Raw genomic sequence first — 18,233 nt, 5'->3', positions numbered from 1 at the left:
GACTCTCAGGAAAGGTGTTATGTGATTGAAGCTAAGAACTTGTACGATCAGAGTGGTCAAGGTTCTAGTGTTCGAGAAGTTGTGTTAAACGGCAACGTAATGAGATAAGCTATTCATAGTGGTAGGAGTTAATTATTCAAGTGAAATTTTTATGTTATCAGGATTAAAGCATTAATTTCTGATGTGTCGAGGGTCGTATCGAATAGGTTGATGTTTTCCATGCATACGTTATAGAATAATTCACGATGATAGGAATGAATGATGTGCATTGGATACTTGAGAATAAAAAATTTCATGCAAAGAATGTTTTCTGGAAAATTGAATTGAAGAAGCTCACCAATAGCGAACCTGGGGCAAAATTTTCTGTTTTTCAGAAAACTGTCAGTTCGTCTCAAGGGTCTGCAGTGACTATTGGGAGTTGTCTTCACAATAATCTTTTATGAGACGAAAACCTTTTATGATATCAAGTAATGAATGTGTAACAGCCCGATTTTCAAAACAGGAATGCATTTTTTTTTTAAAACAACTAATTGCCATGCACTAAAGGTTTCAGGATTGTCTTTAATTTAAAATCAGAGTAAGTAAAACATTTTGAAAGCATTGCCAACAATACAATCTGAATCAAATGTCACATTTTATAAAACAATATTATGCAATGAGCTTTTACTATCAAATCATGCACTACATAAAATATTGTTCGAGTATTCATTTCTCATGGTAGTATCATTTACAACGGTGCCCAAACAAAAGAAGTAAAATTACATAAACATAAGACACCACCAGTAAAACATCTAAGCTGATCCTTAACTCTGAACTGGGATGACATGGTACAAGATCCCACCAATGGCATCAAGCCTGACTGTCAAACTGCTACACCTCCAAAGCCTTTGCTATTCCCGCAAAGCACACTCCCTATTTGGATATGGGGCAAAGCCCGATCCACGGATTAATGTAAAGGGTCACGATCTAAAAACAACATAATTACAAAAATACTAAAGGCATAACATACTAGCATGGTAAATAGCATCAACATAAACATTCCTCAATTAAAATATAATGATGCACAATTAGCTTAGCAAATGCAGACTCAATATGAGTGTGACACCTATCAGGGGTCGTCACATGAAACTGATTCCGGAATTGAATATCGCCACATAGGCCACCACGTGAGTGTTACATTCAAATGACTCTAGACTTTGAATATCACCACAAAGGCCACCACTAAGGTGTTATCACCACAAAGGCCACCATAAAGGTGTTTCATTCAAATGACTCTGGACTTTGAATATCACCACAAAGGCCACCACTAAGGTGTTATCACCACAAAGGCCACCGTAGAGGTGTTTCATTCAAATGACTCTGGACTTTGAATATCACCACAAAGGCCACCACTAAGGTGTTATCACCACAAAGGCCACCATAGAGGTGTTACATTCAAATGACTCTGAACTTTGAATATCACCACAAAGGCCACCACTAAGGTGTTATCACCACAAAGGCCACCATAGAGGTGTTACATTCAAATGACTCCAGAATAGATCAAGCCATACAGGCTGAATAACGCCACAAAGGCTACACCACGAAGGCATGTACACCACAAAGGCTAGAAAATGCCACACAGGCTAAACAATGACGATTACAACTTTTAACATATCAACATATCATAATCACATATTCACACAATAGCACATAAACCATCAAGGCATTTAAGTAACTATGGTGTTTAAGAAAGTGCCCCTTACCTGAGCAAAGCATTCCTTATAATGTACAGCTCTACAACTCGTAAGCATCTACTTCAGGAACGTCTCTAAACCCTCTAGCTAAGTATCCTAACAGATACAATAATTTAGGTAAATATCGGCTCTAAAGCTTTCTACCCATTCTATGTGAAATTTCAACACTAACAAATACGATCAACATCGATACTTTCAAAAACTTGAATAAAATATTTTCCAACACGTCATTCGTCTCAAAATCCTTCAAAACACTTAACGACCATAAACTTGTCAAAAGTGAGTCTAAAGAACTTTTTCTCATCAAAACTTTTCTTTCAAACCTTTGACTACTCAAAACTTTTATTCTCTAAAAAAAAATCTCAAAATAACAGTGTTTCTAAAATATTCTCAAACACTTCGACGAGACTAATTTAAATAGTATCCTTCCTTGAAATCACCCAAGAAAATATTTTCTCAAATACTCAAAGTCTTCTGAGAGACCTTAAAGATTTCCGCACAATTTGACAAATACTTTTCATGTTTAGGTGAATCCCAAAATATTATCCGTTTTGAAACCTCTTTTCAAAACCACTAAAAAATAAGATAAAATGAATTTGACGAATTTTCGACAGAGTCTCCTTTGTGTTTACATCGCATACCAGAGCCTCTGGCTCAGTCAAACTAACACAAATTCACAGACAAAATATTTTCACCACTCAACAGTTCAAACATAAAAATATTCGAACTCTGATAGTGTCAGCAATCACTTCCAGCGTCAGCTCAGACACATTATTTTCAGAAAATCATAATAAATTCATTCGTCGTCGGAACGTTGCAAACCATAGGTCCATTTCGACCGTCTCGACGACGGGAACCCACTTCTAAACTCATTTTCACAATTTAACAGTTTTAAAATGACGAAAATACCCTTACACGGTTCTGCCCTTTCGTCCAGACAACATCTTTCAAAAACTAATCGGTTGAATCAACTTGTTTTCTCGTCTAAAGCATATATATCAAATAAAATTTACATTTCAACACTTTTCCAAGAACACTAAAATTTTAAAATGAACGGATCGTAAATTTTATTTCAGATCTATACTCATACGAACTTACCCAACAACATTAATACATAACATCACGCAAGAAAATCGAAACTCGACACCTTACACCCACAAATGCTCAAAACCTAGATTTAAAAGAGGAAAACAGGGAGGAATACCTCATCTATTGACTGTTAATTACGCGTGAGAAGATAGGAATCGTCAAGGGCTTCGTTTTGATATCTCGTTTGCGCGATTCGGACAAGGAACGAAGAAGTTACGGCCCCGGAACGGTGGAGGAAAGAAAAGTTGCGGAAATGAGAGAGAGAAGAGAGAGAAAGTCTTGATTTTTTTGATAAAAAGTGGCATGAAGCTCTATTTATAGAGTTTTGGTTTTGGAAATAAACCAGACCCGGTTCTCGCGGTTCAAGGTACACGTAACTGACAAAGTTCTATCCTAACTCTGATGAACTTCTAACCAGTCTCAAACATCTTAGAATTGTCTCCTTACTCAAAAACCACTATTCATTCTCTAATATTTTCTTTTTGAAATTTTTCTCAACCAGCAGATATGATGTTGCTAAATTCCCAAAACGAATAGTAAATTCCCTAGATGAATATAATGACTCTCAAGGTCCATTAATATTTCATTTGCAGGCGAATTCATATTTGATTCTACCCGAATCCCCAAACTCGCAAAAATGCTCAACAAGATTAAGAAAACACATACTCATGCATTCCCCTTAACTCAAGTCACAAAAACATAGTCATTCTTAACAAACATCATGAAAATCATACTCAATCACCCAGAATAGAAAAACAATATATGTGAGTCATTCCTAGATCTCACATAACTAACTTGCTCTTCAAGTTTCCATTCAAAATAATAGTTTTGGAATCAAAATAATTTTTCGACAAAATGTCATTTATTAACAAAGAAAACATCAAAACAAAATACAAAGCCCTAAATTTAGTCGCAACTAAATTATGGGTCTTAAAGAATGCATATCACATCCTAAGGTTTCCAAAGGAAAAGGCATGGACAAGCACTAATGAAATCGATACGATTTAAGGTAACTTTGGAAGTTAATATGTCAAGAGTCAAGAAGGAGCTCAGACCTAGAGTTTAGAAGTTCCGGTATTTAAGTGGAAGTCATAGATGTGAAGACATGAAGTAAGAAGTTAAGCGGTGCAGAGTTATATGAGATCACAAGGTTTTTGGATTTTGAGGAATTATGAGTATCTCTCGAACCTATGTTTTGCTTGATTGACTTACTAAGGCTCGTTATGATGTTGAATCATAAAGTTTACCCGAGTTTAGAAAGATGTACGCATATGGGTGATTGAAGTTGACATTTTTTTTTGGAATTAAAAAGAAATTTTGTAGGTACCGGTTTGTTACAATTCGCGTAGAGTGGACTAAACTCACTAGAACCAAGAATTGAAGACACTAATGTGTTATCAACTCTTTCTATGCCTTTAGAGTAACGACTGGGGCCTAGATTCAGTATATATATATAAATATATATATATATATATATATATATATTTATAGTGTGAAATCATCAACGTCAATGACCCGTGTGCTAATTTACGAAATTTTCTTAGAAAGAAAAATTAACGAGCAAGCATAGGAATGGTTAAGCAAAACCTAGTATGCGAGGATGCGAAGGTATGTCCAAGTGCAAGAAGAGTCTTTTATAAGAATTCGAGATTGCTCGAAAACAAGTTTAAGTATGATATGTATACCTCAGCAGGTAAACCCAACCAGCAAGAATGTAAGGTCTATCCCCAAGTAAAGTAATATGAGTATACGATAGGTTTATCGTGAGTTTTAATCTTACAAGTAGTGATAAGTGTAAGGTTGTGACATTGGTTGCAACATGGAAGATCTTGAGAATATTTCAAGAAGGTAGTAAATAAGTGGGGGACAAGAATGTGAAGTTTCACTCGTCTCAACGGTTTAGAGTATTAGTTTAAGCCAACCGGTGGGAATCAGAGTAGCGCCACGGAAGTTAATCGGTAATCACGGAACATGGAATTTTTGGTATGTATGAATCTTCGTGAAGAATGTTCAGTTGGTAACACGAATTTAGCAAGAAGCATCATAAGACGAACGAGGAGTCCTCGATGTGATAAGTAAGTATTGATGCTTATATAGTCAGTGTTGGTTAAGGTAAAAGTATAAAGGATGTATCTTTACTTAGGTAAGATGAGAAAGATTAGAGTCGCCACTTATGAAGTAATTAGGTTACTTAAATTGGTGATAATGAATGCATGTAAGATTCAGAAGGATTCTTCTTATGACTCAAAGTAATGATCGAAGCATCAAGTATGATGACCGGTTTTTGAAAAAAGTAGTAACACTCGAGCAATATTCGAGTAAGATATCTTGAAGATTCAAGTTTAGTGTTCCTAGAGAAGAGGAACAAGTTAACGTCAAGTGGGGCAAGGATATTTTATGGATTATGCTATGTATTTTTGTGTGTCTAAAGTATGTATATCAGTTAAGAAGGGAAGAAATCCACCTTCGAAGTTTAAGCATGTTATCACGAAAGTAGATGCAACTCTTGAGTTTTGTGCAATGAGATTCATACCCTCGTATGCCATACTTGTTACATGATAACGATACTTGCTAGAATAATGTCAAGCCATGATTTTATAACTTTCAAAGCTAAAATTGGTATTAAGGAACTTGGAAACGATGTTTATTTTAAAAACATGAAATTTTTCATTGTTGAAACTGAGGAGATACGTCGTAAGTAAGTAAGTTCACTTAAGACGTACATACTACAGGACCAACTTGTTATAGACAAGTTTGAGCAAGTTTGAGGTGAGTTGTAAAACCTTTTTCAAAATATAGAGACTCGTCCTGTGGTTCTGCAGTACCATTACAACCTCGATATTAAAATGTTTCCTTGTTTTAAACATGTATCTACTCATTCCAAGAATCTATGCACCAATGTTCAGAAATTTCTCGAAGCAAAATGCTAGAACGAGTATCGTTATTAACTAACAAGAAGTGGTACTTGCAAGTATGTGAATACAATGGAAGATAAGGTTTTAAGGGAAAACGACAATGTCCGTATGATACCAATATCATACGGGATGCACGAATTTATGTTAAGATTTTGCAATACTAGTGCAAATGAGCTTAGTAGAAAGTTTCAAGAGCATGAGAACCATGACACTGGTTATTAGATTGTCAGATGAATCGACAATTTTTAATTTCACTTCTCCATGTCAAGCTATATGAGTTACCCATTAATTCGGGTGCAATGAAATCGCAATGAGATCGGAAGATTTCCTAAGGCTTTGAAAAGAGATAAGAAATTCGTGGAATCGTCTAGATGAGTAATGTAAGTAAGAGGCATGTGTCTCAAGGTATAGTAAGTAAGATGATGTATGAACTATGTGTTTACATGATAAGATGTTAAGATGCAAGTAAACACTGCAGGGCAAACCTGGATTCCATTAAGACTCCAGTAGAAAGGAAAATCCTGAGTGTTTAGTTAAGGAAAGGTTACTTATATGAATGGCAAATGTCAAGCGGGTGAATTATGGATCCGAGACAACCAGTCCACATGTAGCAAAGGTCTGTTTCAAACACGATGTTCTAAGATAGTTCTAGGATTTTAAAGAAAGAGGAGGAATTACACATTTTGATAAGAAGTATGCTTCTAACTCTTCGGAGTGGGCATGATCAGACTTTATGTATGGAACCAAAGGAGACGGATTTTAGTCGCGGTGATTGGTAGATGATTTCTAAATTTCGAGGACAAAATTTCTTTAAGGGGGTAGAATGTAATATCCCGCCTGTCAGTATCGGAATATTACCAGTCGATCGTGCCAGAGGATATGTTATGGAAAGAAAGTTTGACGAAAATATTTATCATGAGATGTCAGCTTAATACGGAAAAAGTATCAGTGTCGTATTAAACACGTTTAAGGCAAGGGCAATTTGGTAATTGCACGGGAAGGGATATTTATTTGGTTAAGACACCAAAATATCTCATTATTCAATCTTCTTTCTCTCTCCAAGTTGAAGAAAGCAATTCTCTCTTCTTTCTCTCTTCTCCCACACGCCCCATCTCTTTCCCTCTCCACCAAATCTTCCAAATTCTTCTTCCTTCCATGGCAAGTGAATCAATCTTGTTCCCTCTTGATCTCTTAAACTTTTAGAAGCTTGGATTTTGTTGATATCTCTACTTCTCCCTAAAGAATAGAATCAAGGGTTAGGTTTTGGATTGGTAGTGGATCAATTGAAGGATTATGCATAAAGTTTCTTCAAGAAGGGATTAGCTCCAACCTCTACCAAGATTGGATACTCTTTGAAAGGAATCACATGCTCTAGGGTTTGGAATAAACTCTCTTATCATTTTATTTCTTAAGAGATGTGAACATGGAAGCTAGGGTTTGGTTATTGATTAAGAGGCTAGGGCTTGGTTGTTGAGCATGGAAGCTTATGTTGAAGCATGTATCACGGAGTTGGTAAACAAGATAAAGAATTAGAGCTTGAGGTTGTGAAGTGATGTTGATGCTTGAAGGCTAAGGATTCAAGTGAAAATCATGATTAGTTGAGTTCCATAGATAGTTTTCCTACCCTTTGGGATCATGTTTATGTCTTATATGGAAATATGAAAACTATGGAAATTCTAGGGTTTATGTATGAGTTAATTGCCCCTTTTCTTGTCATACTTACTAAACATATTAATACTTGCTATATGAGTGTTTTACAAGTATTCTATGATCAAATATGCTTAGGGACACTTGGTTTTGAGGTTTTTGAGCCAAAAACACCATTTTTACAAGTGCTGGACTGTCCTAACTCGCCACAGCGAGCTGGCAGCTTGCGAGGCGAGCTAGAAGTTAGAACAGGGGGTCCTGCTCGCCCCCAACTTGCCACAGCGAGTGTTTACTCGCCTCCCCAGTAAAGTTGCTCGCCATGGCGAGCAGACTGTGTGGTCACACATGGTTTGCTCGCTTCAGGCAGGCATTGGCATTTTTCGAGCGGTTTTCTTTGTATGATCTTTTATAAAAAGTAAACCCCTCAAACTAAGGTCCTATATGATGAATTTTTTTAAAGGAGATTTCTTATGAATGAAGCAAGTATTTAATATGCTTAGTGATGCTTGGTACATGAGAGAATGACATGATACGATACGATTTGGGGTAGCAAGTTATTCATTAAGCATGGGGAAGATTATAGAGCCTCGACATAGCTTGTCGAGAACTAGAAAGTTAAGCAAGAATCCTATGAAGGATAAGACGCGAAGTATATTCTCTTTGCATATGATTTAGAATGATATAGCAAGCATGTTAAGTCATGGATTGATTAGTTAATCTCTCCACTAAGATTAAGTATGTACAAGTATGAGTTTACCGCTAATCGGATCGATCAAGGTTCCGAGATAAACAAGCACGCATGAATAGGTTTAACCTTCATGAACGACAAGACCATGACTATTATAATGTAGGTTGCATGTCTCTTGCTATCCATGCCAGGGGGATACAAGGGGTTCTCATGATGGGAACGATTCAAGCCGCAAGGGACCCGCATGTCACTGAATAATCAAGATGAACGATACAAGGTGTTCGTGTCTCTTATTATCCACGTCAGGGGGATACGAGAGGTTCTCGACCCAAGGGGAACGACGTAAGGGACCCGCACGACACCGAGGGAGTCCGATGTACCCTTGCTAGGTTTCATCGGTCATGTATGGGATTGTTCTCGGGGTTACTCCACCCGGGGCTCTCCATAAAATGAATCAAGATAATGACTGTTTGTTCAACGCTAACATAATGAATGAACTTATGCACGACCATGTATGTTATGATTATGATTCCACGCACGACTATGATTATGATCACGAATTAACTCGTGTACGACTATGTTAAGAACAAGAGCACAAGATGCTAGTAGGCAAGTAAGCTATGTATAGAGAAAGTAAAGAATGTAATACCGATGACGATCTTAGGTTTCCCCTAATCGTCCGGTTTAGAATCGTGTCATGATTATGTTATGCTAGGCCTCGATACGTAGAGCGTATCCTTGGTAATGCGGTTTTAGATTACCCTTGACCGCCATGACGCGTATAGGAAGCGAAGCCTATAACAAGTTAAGGTGAACCTATGACGGGTCTAGCATGCACTACCATCTAGGGAAGCATGACCACACACGTATAATCAACCGTCAGGTTGTATTGTAGACACGTGGTGACCGTAGGTTTCCCTTGAGGTTGCCTATAGACTAGGATTTAGGGGAATTCACTGAGACATTATGTCTCATCCCAATCATTATTTGTTTCAGATAAACAGGTTGGATGGCGAGCTAGTAGCCGAATGGATGTTTCAACAAGTGATCGTTCATACCCGCAGCAGGATATCATGGATTTCAAGGACGTATTTGTTATACTTTAGAAAAGACGAGTTGTATTATCATTGTACGAACGCATGTTGTTGTATAAATTATTCACTCGAAGTTTTATCGTTGTAAATTTTGATGTATCCAGTACTAAACTAATACACATGCTAGACTTTCTAGATACGTCTATTATGGGTGTTACACACCCTTACCTTAATTCGACGGATAGCAAGGCTCAGGTTTCTCCTTCTCTGGTTCTTCTCCTCCCTCTAGGTTTCTCCAAATCTTGTTTCTACGTGAAAACGTATTCTGACTTGTTTCTCTCTTTTTTTATTTCTAACCACTTCTATTATTTCTACTTATGCCCACTAAACTTTTCTAATTTCAGTTTCAGCCCCTCAAGACCTCTTACTACATTTTTGTCATATTTACTAAATAAACAAAATAAAGCCACTTAAGTAAATATCACATATCACACATAATCATATATATCAATTTAAATATATAACTCAACTCTAATTTAATAAAATAATTAAAATAAGAAACAAGGCATTACACCAACCTAGTTGGGATGTCTGAATTTTCACCTAATGCATGTCCGTTCTCTTAGTTTACCGTACAAATGGAGCAAGACCTTATGAAGAATATCTAAAGTATTTCCATTGGGTACGAGTAGAACAGATTGAGCTCATGGTTATGGAGATACAAATTTCGTCCTTTAGGTAAAACTTTGTTTGCCAAGATGCAATCTTTATTCTATGTGAATATATTTGTTTTTTTTTTGTTGCAAAAGATAAGTTTATAATAAAATAACTTAAATCAATAATGGATATTACAAATATTTAATTATTATAATTTAAATTTTATGTAAGTTATTCTGAATTGAAGTTATTTTCAAGTTAATAATTGTTCGTATGATCGCTTGTTGTCGGCCAGAAATGGTTGATTAAATTGTTGTTGGTCATCGCAGTTAATGGTTGGTGCGCGTGGATTCGCTAATTAACGTGTTGTCGGTCAAATCCACTCCAATTTCAAGCATCTATCAGTGGCTTTGTTCGTTTCATTCCTCAAACTTTAGACCCGCTTGGTATTAATCGTTTGTTAGGATTGTTTAAGGTTGGATCCACTTTGTAGATTTTTTATTTTTTATGTTTTGCGTGTTTGGGTTGTTGATTGGGTCAAGTTTTATGTCCCCCAGTTTTTATGTAATTTTTTCCTTTTTTTAATAATATATATGAGCAATTGGCAATAGATTAGAGTAGCATACCCACTTAGTTGGATACTATTCTTTTTTATGTCACTTTGCTCTTGGCTTATAAAAAAAATGAGTAATATGTATTATTTAATGACTTGTTCTATGTATTATGTTTAAAAATATTTTTTTAGTGAAAACTACTGTCAAAAAAAGTTTTTGTATTGAAATCTCTAATTTTTACTTCATTTAATGGATTGTAAGGAGGAATTATTTTTTAAAAACGTGTAAGGAGGAGTGTAATTATAATACCACACACATAAACTTAATATCAATGAAATAGAACTTTAAATAAATCAAAACAAAAAATACCAAGGCTATTAATGACAATAAAATAATAGTAAAACCAAGAAGCACAATATTATTTTAATTTTTATATTACAAGAATCATTTATTTATTAATATCACTCATTATTTAAAACACAACAAAGTTTTTACTAGGAAAATGAGGAAGATGGCGGTTGAACAGGAGCATGGGTTGGGGTTGGTGGGTGAAGAGGATGAGGTATGTGGCGTTCAATGTGTGGTTGATCTAGACTATTATATGGAATGGGGGATGGAGACGGTGGCTGGAAAGGGGCCTATCTTGGGGTAGATGGATGATGGGGAGGATGTTTTTTGTGATCATCTAGACGAAGAGAATGAATACCATAGGAAGATGGTGGTTGAACAGGAGCATGGGTTGGGGTTGGTGGGTGGTGAGGATGAGGTATGTAGCGTTCAATTTGTAGATTATCTAGACTATTTGATGGAATGGGGGACGGAGACGGTGGCTGAATAGGGGCCTTTCTTGGGGTAGAAGGGTGATGAGGAGGATGTTTTTTGTGATGATCTAGATGAAGAGAATGAATACCATAAGAAGATGGTGGTTGAACAGGAGCATGGGGTGGTGGGTGGTGAGGATGAGGTTTGTGGTGTTCAATTTGTGGATTATCTAAACTATTTGATGGAATGGGGGATGGAGACGGTGGCTGAACAGGGGCCTTTCTTGGGGTAGATGGGTGATGGGGAGGATGTTTCTTGTGATGATCTAGACGAAGAGAATGAAAGTCATAAGAAGATGGTGGTTGAACAGGAGCAGGGGTTGAGGTAGGTGTGTGATGAGGATGATGGTGGTGGTCAGTACTGGTCTCAATAGCAAAAACTGCCAAAGAACTCACTTGAAGTAAAGCTAACACCAAGACTATGACTTTGGCCATGTCTAAATGCAAGACAAAATAGCCTAAAAAGAGGTGATGGAGTAATGTTGATATCTTGGAAGTGTTCAAAAGAGTGAATTTATAGGCTTGGTGCTTAGAATAATTTTAATATTTTATTATAAATTTAGTCAAATCAAAAAGTAATGAGATTTTTAAAAGAGGCAAGATAGAAATTAATTATTTTATATATTAATATTATTATAAATAAACTTGCATAATAATATGTTAATAAAATTTAAGTTGAATGTTTGAATACTTTAATCTACTTTTTTTTTAATATATATGTTATTTAACTTTCTTAATCCTATAAATTATATAATTAATAAAAGATTTAAAAGTATTTTGATCAATCGTCTTTTTTATAAATTTTAATATTATTTTACTAATAAATTTTATTTTTACAATTTTTATTATTATTTTCAATCACATACATTTACAATAATTTATTTTCTTCCAAGAGTTTATGATGATTAATAAAACGTTTTGCCGAAGAAAAAAAATAATTAATTGTAATATAGTTAAATAGTATATGCATATTAAAGCAATATTTTTATGTCTATGTATAATATATAAGTATTATTTTATTTTTGTATTATTAATTGAGGATAATATTTTTTTCAATAAAGAACATAAAATTATTATTAGTTGTGGCAAGTATATCCTATTCAACTATGCGTCAAAAGTTTGTTTTTTCCGAGGTCTATTAGTGCATATAATATATGGTGTGTCTAAAATAACCTTTCTTTTTATACAAAAATAACATGTATTATCCAGATAAATTGAATTAGGAATTCAAGATCCCACAAATTAAAATGTGGTTAGTTTTTAGTTTTTAATCAAAATAGTTTATTGTGTTAAAAAAAAAGGTAAAGTTTGACTATTTTTAGACTGTCACAAGTGGGATTTTAAACATGTCCCTTGTGATTACAATGTCAAACTCTTACCACTAAGATAACACATCTTGCAAAATAAAATAAAACTATGTTTTAAAATAAAGTATTACTAAAGTCAAACTTCATTATTGTAGTTATAAATCAAATATGGTATCAAACTAGTCTTATATCATTTTGTTCCTATTGTCCATGTCTTTCCAATTTTAAGACGAAAGATATAGAATAACATAAGCTCTTCCGAGCATACGAGAGGTGCTTCATATTTTCCATAAAGAAAAATCGCATTTGTTTATCCCAAAAAAGAGCCTAGTAGCACGTGCAGGTGACATAGTTATAAAATTCCAACATTTTTTTCAAAGCATAACATGAATAAAGTTTAAATTCTCATCTCAAACGAAAAACAAAACCATATAAAATTTTGTTACCCATATAACTAAAATAACTTTTAAAATGATAAATTAGCTTTACAAAATTATAATGAATTCAATTGGTTTTAAGGATCAACAACTTAGTACCAAATGATTATTTCATGACCATGAGTGCCAACAAATCGATAGAAAATTGTTTACCTTCTGGTTCTTTCTTTCTGGATTCTTTCTCGATGTCTCTCCATCATAAGAGCTACAAGAATACTATCACGGTTAATTGGGAAACCCCCTACGGCACCTTGGGTCAAGATTAATTCATAAGGCTCGGTCATTAGCACGCATGCTTCTTGTAAGTGACTTTTTTGAGATCATTTGGGTACTTTTTTTGGGTTGATTTGCTTAGAAATTGGGCAGCCTATCTATTTTATATTCTGAAATAAACGGGTACATTTGGGCTATGGAGTACAAGTCGACATGGTTGGTGGAGTTTATTGTGAGAGTGGCTCATGTAGTGCTTTATTGACATTCTAGAATCTTGTTATCGTCCCTATCAACCTTCAGAACTGATGGAACAATTGCCATCATTTAGGCCTACAACTTGTATCATCCTACGTCTATCTTGAAATTAATGGCTATGCCGACAAATTACCAATACGAGTAATTCTTTTCAGGATAAGTTTGATTCCATGCTATGCCCTCTATTACTAGTGTTGTTTTTTTAGGACGTTATCGTTTTCTGAGTATTTGCTACCCTTAGATACTAATCTTTTTAAGCTTTCCTATGCTCGTTCGAATGTTTCGATTTGGTCCCCCCTCCCTTCTATATATTATTTATGAGTGTTGAGGTATATGGGGGTTTCTCGGAGGTGCCAACCTAGTTGGGATGTCTGAATTTCCACCTAATGCATGTCCGTTCTCTTAGTTTACCGGACAAAAGGAGCAAGACCTTATGAAGAATATCTAAAGTATTTCCATTGGGTACGAGTAGAATAGATTGAGCTCATGGTTATGGAGATACAAATTTCGTCCTTAAGGTAAAACTTTGTTTGCCAAGATGCAATCTTTATTCTATGTGAATATATTTGTTTTTTTTTTTGTTGCAAAAGATAAATTTATAATAAAATAACTTAAATCAATAATGGATATTACAAATATTTAATTATTATAATTTAAATTTTATGTGAGTTATTCTGAATTGGAGTTATTTCCAAGTTAATAATCGTTTGTATGATCGCTTGTTGTCGGCCATAAATGGTTGATTAAATTGTTGTTGGTCATCGCAGTTAATGGTTGGTGAGCGTGGATTCGCTAATTAACGTGTTGTCGGTCGAATCCACTCCACTTTCAAGCATCTATCAGTGGCTTTGTTCGTTTCATTCCTCAAACTTTAGACCCGCTTGGTATTAATCGTTTGTTAGGATTGTTTAAGGTTGGATCCACATTGTAGATTTTTTATTTTTTTATTTTTTATGTTTTGCGTGTTTGGGTTGTTGATTGGGTCAAGTTTTATGTCCCCCAGTTTTTAAGTAATTTTTTCCTTTTTTTAATAATATATATGAGCAATTGGCAATAGATTAGAGTAGCATACCCACTTAGTTGGACACTATTCTTTTTTATGTCACTTTGCTCTTGGCTTATAAAAAAAATGAATAATCTGTATTATTTAATGACTTGTTCTATGTATTATGTTTAAAAATATTTTTTTAGTGAAAACTACTGTCAAAAAAAGTTTTTGTATTGAAATCTCTAATTTTTACTTCATTTAATGGATTGTAAGGAGGAATTATTTTTTAAAAACGTGTAAGGAGGAGTGTAATTATAATACCACACACATAAACTTAATATCAATGAAATAGAACTTTAAATAAATCAAAACAAAAAATACCAAGGCTATTAATGACAATAAAATAATAGTAAAACCAAGAAGCACAATATTATTTTAATTTTTATATTACAAGAACCATTTATTTATTAATATCACTCATTATTTAAAACACAACAAAGTTTTTACTAGGAAAATGAGGAAGATGGCGGTTGAACAGGAGCATGGGTTGGGGTTGGTGGGTGAAGAGGATGAGGTATGTGGCGTTCAATGTGTGGTTGATCTAGACTATTATATGGAATGGGGGATGGAGACGGTGGCTGGAAAGGGGCCTTTCTTGGGGTAGATGGATGATGGGGAGGATGTTTTTTGTGATCATCTAGACGAAGAGAACGAATACCATAGGAAGATGGTGGTTGAACAGGAGCATGGGTTGGGGTTGGTGGGTGGTGAGGATGAGGTATGTGGCGTTCAATTTGTAGATTATCTAGACTATTTGATGGAATGGGGGACGGAGACGGTGGCTGAATAGGGGCCTTTCTTGGGGTAGAAGGGTGATGATGAGGATGTTTTTTGTGATGATCTAGATGAAGAGAATGAATACCATAAGAAGATGGTGGTTGAACAGGAGCATGGGGTGGTGGGTGATGAGGATGAGGTTTGTGGCGTTCAATTTGTGGATTATCTAAACTATTTGATGGAATGGGGATGGAGACTGTGGCTGAACAGGGGCCTTTCTTGGGGTAGATGGGTGATGGGGAGGATGTTTCTTGTGATGATCTAGACGAAGAGAATGAAAGTCATAAGAAGATGGTGGTTGAACAAGAGCAGGGGTTGAGGTAGGTGTGTGATGAGGATGATGGTGGTGGGCATTACTGGCCTCAATAGCAAAAACTGCCAAAGAACTCACTTGAAGTAAAGCTAACACCAAGACTATGACTTTGGCCATGTCTAAATGCAAGACAAAATAGCCTAAAAAGAGGTGATGGAGTAATGTTGATATCTTGGAAGTGTTCAAAAGAGTGAATTTATAGGCTTGGTGCTTAGAATAATTTTAATATTTTATTATAAATTTAGTCAAATCAAAAAGTAATGAGATTTTTAAAAGAGGCAAGATTGAAATTAATTATTTTATATATTAATATTATTATAAATAAACTTGCATAATAATATGTTAATAAAATTTAAGTTGAATGTTTGAATACTTTAATCTACTTTTTTTTTTAATATATATGTTATTTAACTTTCTTAATCCTATAAATTATATAATTAATAAAAGATTTAAAAGTATTTTGATCAATCGTCTTTTTTATAAATTTTAATATTATTTTACTAATAAATTTTATTTTTACAATTTTTATTATTATTTTCAATCACATACATTTACAATAATTTATTTTCTTCCAAGAGTTTATGATGATTAATAAAACGTTTTGCCGAAGAAAAAAAATAATTAATTGTAATATAGTTAAATAGTATATGCATATTAAAGCAATATTTTTATGTCTATGTATAATATATAAGTATTATTTTATTTTTGTATTATTAATTGAGGATAATATTTTTTTCAATAAAGGACATAAAATTATTATTAGTTGTGGCAAGTATATCCTATTCAACTATGCGTCAAAAGTTTGTTTTTTCCGAGGTCTATTAGTGCATATAATATATGGTGTGTCTAAAATAACCTTTCTTTTTATACAAAAATAACATGTATTATCCAGATAAATTGAATTAGGAATTCAAGATCCAACAAATTAAAATGTGGTTAGTTTTTAGTTTTTAATCAAAATAGTTTATTGTGTTAAAAAAAAGGTAAAGTTTGACTATTTTTAGACTGTCACAAGTGGGATTTTAAACATGTCCCTTGTGATTACAATGTCAAACTCTTACCATTAAGATAACACATCTTGCAAAATAAAATAAAACTATGTTTTAAAATAAAGTATTACTAAAGTCAAACTTCATTATTGTAGTTATAAATCAAATATGGTATCAAACTAGTCTTATATCATTTTGTTCCTATTGTCCATGTCTTTCCAATTTTAAGACGAAAGATATAGAATAACATAAGCTCTTCCGAGCATACGAGAGGTGCTTCATATTTTCCATAAAGAAAAATCACATTTGTTTATCCCAAAAAAGAGCCTAGTAGCACGTGCAGGTGACATAGTTATAAAATTCCAACATTTTTTTCAAAGCATAACATGAATAAAGTTTAAATTCTCATCTCAAACGAAAAACAAAACCATATAAAATTTTGTTACCCATATAACTAAAATAACTTTTAAAATGATAAATTAGCTTTACAAAATTATAATGAATTCAATTGGTATTAAGGATCAACAACTTAGTACCAAATGATTATTTCATGACCATGAGTGCCAACAAATCGATAGAAAATTGTTTACCTTCTGGTTCTTTCTTTCTGGATTCTTTCTCGATGTCTCTCCATCATAGGAGCTACAAGAATACTATCACGGTTAATTGGGAAACCCCCTACGGCACCTTGGGTCAAGATTAATTCATAAGGCTCGGTCATTAGCACGCATGCTTCTTGTAAGTGACTTTTTTGAGATCATTTGGGTACTTTTTTTGGGTTGATTTGCTTAGAAATTGGGCAGCCTATCTATTTTATATTCTGAAATAAACGGGTACATTTGGGCTATGGAGTACAAGTCGACATGGTTGGTGGAGTTTATTGTGAGAGTGGCTCATGTAGTGCTTTATTGACATTCTAGAATCTTGTTATCGTCCCTATCAACCTTCAGAACTGATGGAACAATTGCCATCATTTAGGCCTACAACTTGTATCATCATACGTCTAGCTTGAAATTAATGGCTATGCCGACAAATTACCAATACGAGTAATTCTTTTCAGGATAAGTTTGATTCCATGCTATGCCCTCTATTACTAGTGTTGTTTTTTTAGGACGTTATCGTTTTCTGAGTATTTGCTACCCTTAGATACTAATCTTTTTAAGCTTTCCTATGCTCGTTCGAATGTTTCGATTTGGTCCCCCCTCCCTTCTATATATTATTTATGAGTGTTGAGGTATATGGGGGTTTCTCGGAGGTGCCAACCTAGTTGGGATGTCTGAATTTCCACCTAATGCATGTCCGTTCTCTTAGTTTACCGGACAAAAGGAGCAAGACCTTATGAAGAATATCTAAAGTATTTCCATTGGGTACGAGTAGAATAGATTGAGCTCATGGTTATGGAGATACAAATTTCGTCCTTAAGGTAAAACTTTGTTTGCCAAGATGCAATCTTTATTCTATGTGAATATATTTGTTTTTTTTTTGTTGCAAAAGATAAATTTATAATAAAATAACTTAAATCAATAATGGATATTACAAATATTTAATTATTATAATTTAAATTTTATGTGAGTTATTCTGAATTGAAATTATTTCCAAGTTAATAATCGTTTGTATGATCGCTTGTTGTCGGCCAGAAATGATTGATTAAATTGTTGTTGGTCATCGCAGTTAATGGTTGGTGAGCGTGGATTCGCTAATTAACGTGTTGTCGGTCGAATCCACTCCACTTTCAAGCATCTATCAGTGGCTTTGT

The 18,233-nt window shown here is 34.3% G+C and overlaps 1 long non-coding RNA gene across 1 annotated transcript; it reads right to left on the bottom strand.

Annotated features, from left to right (window-relative positions):
* Nucleotides 1–704: 704 nt before the first annotated feature.
* On the bottom strand, nt 705–1,834 carry LOC146928915 (uncharacterized). The gene is made up of 2 exons (XR_015008223.1): nt 1,743–1,834; nt 705–912 (listed from the first exon to the last, which is right to left on the bottom strand). It is a non-coding gene; the product is annotated as an uncharacterized LOC146928915 (long non-coding RNA).
* Nucleotides 1,835–18,233: the final 16,399 nt, after the last annotated feature.

Source organism: Medicago sativa, chromosome 4 (genome assembly GCF_051527215.1).
Source record: "Medicago sativa cultivar Bolivia chromosome 4, Bolivia_mono, whole genome shotgun sequence".
In the NCBI taxonomy this organism is placed as follows: Eukaryota; Viridiplantae; Streptophyta; class Magnoliopsida; order Fabales; family Fabaceae; genus Medicago; species Medicago sativa.
Note: the sequence above shows the minus strand (reverse complement) of the source record. Positions and strands in the feature narration are given on the sequence as shown.